This window comes from Hordeum vulgare, chromosome 7H, assembly GCF_904849725.1.
Source record: "Hordeum vulgare subsp. vulgare chromosome 7H, MorexV3_pseudomolecules_assembly, whole genome shotgun sequence".
In the NCBI taxonomy this organism is placed as follows: Eukaryota; Viridiplantae; Streptophyta; class Magnoliopsida; order Poales; family Poaceae; genus Hordeum; species Hordeum vulgare.
The window spans coordinates 300,690,701-300,694,686 of record NC_058524.1 but is presented as its reverse complement, the minus strand read 5'-3'; positions in this window follow the sequence as shown (position 1 = coordinate 300,694,686).

Here is a 3,986-nt window from a genome sequence, read left to right as displayed (position 1 = left end):
CTCCCGGTAGACCTACCAAGGAGCCATGGTAAGGACCTTGCCGCGGAAGAAGTTGCCGGACCAGAAGCAGAGCCTGCGGGGGGGGGGATCCCACCCCGACAGAGGAATTGCCGTTGCTCCTCGCCATCGAGCCACGCGCTCCGTCATGGGCACATCATATAGTCGATACCTCCAAACTGGGGAATTGCCTGAGGATCTTTAAGAAGCACATAAAGTAGCTCGCCAGTCAAGCATGTACCAATTCATGGACGATGCCCTCTACAAGAGGCGACTAAATGACGTGAAGCTAAAGTGCATCCCCGTGGAGGAAGGACTGCAGCTGTTGGCCGAAATTCACGGAGGAATATGTGGATCACACATAGGGTCAAGGGCCCTTGCGAGAAAGGCATTCCGGCAAGGTTTCTTCTGGCCCACAGCCTCCAGGATGCAACTACACTAGTAACCAAGTGTGAAGCATGCCAGTTCCATTCAAGAATGCTTCATCATCCAGCACAAGCTCTCCAAACAATCCCTCTCTCGTGGCCATTCTCGGTCTGGGGGCTCGATATCCTCGGCCCCTTCCCCGCGTCGCTGGGGGCTTTGAGTACTTGTATGTCGCAATCGACAAGTTCACAAAGTGGCGAGAAGTGGAGCGAGCAAGAAGGGTAACAACGCAGTCAATTGTCAATTTCTTCAAGGGGAAAGTCTGTCGCTTTGGCGTCCCGAACAGGGTCATCACCGACAATGGAACCCAGTTCACGAGCCGCATCTTCATGCAATACGCCCAGGACCTAGGCAACAAAATATGCTTCGCTTTCGTCGCTCACCCAAGGAGCAACTATCAAGCCGAAAGGGCAAATACCGAGGTACTGCGTGGGCTCAATACTAGAACTTTTGAGAAGCTGCGCTAACATGGAAAGTACTGGATTGATGAACTGCCGACGGTTCTTTGGTCGATCAGAACGACGCCAAATCGAGCCACCGGCCAGACACCCTTCTCCGTGGTCTATGGGGCAGAAGCAGTTCTTCCCACGGAACTCGCTTATGGGTCACCTCGGGTGCTCGCTTATTATGAGCTCGAGCAAGAGCAATTGCGTCCAGATGATGTTGTGCTCCTTGAGGAGACCTGGATTCAGGTGGCTGTGCGAGCCTCTCACTACCATCAAGCCTTGCGCCGCTATCATAGCCGCAAGGTACGAGCCAGAAGTTTCGAGGAAGGTGACCTTGTTCTTAGGCACGTTCAGTCGACCAAGAATACCAACAAGTTGACACTGAAGTGGGAAGGCCCATATCGGGTAGTACGAGTCACCAGGCCCGGCGCTATCCGCGTGGAGACCGAAGATGGCTTACCACTGCGCAACTCCTGGAACATAGAGCATCTTTTAAAGTTCTACCCGTAGGGAGAGGTTGCCGGGCCACCCGACAACCACCTTTCGTACAAGTCTTGACGAAGCTGCATGTAATCCTTTGTACAAAGCCAGGCGAAGACCCTGAGCGCAGTCAAATAAAGCATAGCGTTCCGCATCATCATATAGATCCTCGTGATAGAAAACAGGCATGCATCTATGACTTTATGAAACGCATGAGCTAACAAGGGGACCATAGCCCCGACAGATATTTTCCCTCTATTCTTTCCTTTGAAAGACAGGTATTACCCCTGCGCACAAGTTTGCCGGGGGGAGATAGTGGGGACGCCCACAGAAGATAGTTGTAACGACTAAGATGCAACCCTTTCCTTATTTGGGGGCGAGGCCTCAAAAGGGGAAAGGGGTGCATCTACGCGATTCGCAAACGGGATATTCATCACATTACATAAATAAAGATTAACAAGTAGGGCATACACTTGCCATCTGTTAAGAATATATCATAGCTTACAGACACACATTATTCAGAGTAGCAGCAAGTCCAGCTACAGACTTAAACAGAAGAAAACAGGTAATCTAACACATCCCGTATGCTAGCCCACGATCATGACCATGGCCTCAGTCTTCCGGATATTTCACATACAGACGGTCAGAGTCCTCATCATACTCCCACTTCAGCTGGTTGTCATCAGGATCTCCTGCATCGGGCGTACCTGAACCTGGTAGGGTTTGAAGTAATCTGTGAGCCACGGGGACTTAGCAATCTAATGACCTTGGTACTGAATCTAGTCAAGTTATTAGGTGAGGAAGGTTTAGTGTATGGGTTTGCAGCAACCTAAGCATATATATGGTGGCTAACTTACGATGAACAAAGTAATTTGTATGGTGGTCTACGCGAGCGATCAAAGACTAGATGATCACTAAGTAATCCTGAACACCTACTTACGTCAAACATAACCCCACCGTGTTCCCGATCAAGAGTGGTCTTCGAAGGAGACAGTCACGGTTACACACTCAGTGGACAGTTTTATTGGAGTTACTTTAAGTTGTCTAGTACCGGATGTTAACAAATTATCCATGTTTGCCACATAACCGCGGGCACGACTTTCCGAAAGATTAAACCCTGTAGGGGTGCTCCAACTAGTCCGTCACAAACTACCACGGGCCGCAAAGTAATCCTCTATCACGAATCTCGTGATCTCATCGGATTCTTTAGAGGAAAACCTCAACTTTGAGAAGACCCAAAGTTTCACCGGGATTCCTATACACAAGATATATCGCTAAGGTAAGACAAATCTGGCAAGACCTCCCGACGTGTCGACGAACCTGATAGGAGCCGCGTATCTCGTTCTGAGGACACGGTCGGATGAGCGCAGCGTACAGTGTCCTGATAGAAATCTCCCGAGTTGCCCCGGGTTGGCCCCACAGACGACTCTAGTTTGGACCAACACTCATGAGGAGCACTGGCCCGGGTTGTTGATTAATTCCTCGGGGTAGCTATTCCCTATGCAAGTTATTATTAGGTGATTAGCAGATTAAAACCAATGTTGGGTCCTGCCACACAAGCCTTAACACTGCACGATTTACCAAGGGGGTCCCCATAACAACCCCGAACGTGTTAGGAGCGATCATTTATGGAATCAAACACCGGTAACCGAAACTAAGGCGGCAACAACGGAACAAGCACCCGGCAAATAGCAGTTTAAACCTAATGATATCAAAATAGTCATGTTATCACATGAGACAGCTGGCACCTGCAACTAGCAAAGCTATTCATTAGAGGTTCAGCAAGCCTACTTAGCCAAACAACATTTGCTAGCAGAGGGAGGTGTTTGGGTTTCATGGCAATGACAGGTGGCATTTACATCAAGTGGTAGGCAGCGAGCATGTATCGAAGGAAACGTGATTCTAAGCATAACAAAGCTAGATACGGTATCAAGGTCATGGTCATCTTGCCTGTGATGTCTTCATCTTGGAACTGCTCTTGATCTTCCTGCACGTACTCTCCAGAATCCACGTACTCGCTCTCCTATCCTGATGCTACCCAAGATAAAATAACAGCCAATGAACACCAACACAACGTAATGCAACAAGCAATATGATGCATGTGTGAAGAAGGAACCATGCATCACTATTCTAGTCACTTTCATATGCATTAGTTTAGTTAATTGAATTCTGGACATAACCTCATATTAAGTTATCTTGACATGCATGAAGATGGCACGATCATGTGCATCACGATAAAACGATGCAAAAACATATAAAGAACATAGAGAACGGAGCTACGGATAAACCGGAAACTACGAAACAAGATATGGAGACCTACGGTTCAAATCAGCCACAACCACACTCCAATGGCACTCTCCTGGTGTTACCAAGTTGCCACATGATCAAACAACCAAATATAAGCGGGGTGGTGCATGGAAACACACCACACCATCAACAATGCCCACACAAGCTTCAAATCAACAAAAACATGCAATCTGTTTTTAACAGCATCATAGCAGTTTGTCTACAATATTTAAAGTAGCTACAGCCATCCAAATGAGCCAAACAAGATATGAGGCAAAAGCCATTCAAAAGCTATACAACCCTGTGCAAGAAGTTAATACAAAGGAATCACACATGCGCAGATCTACATGC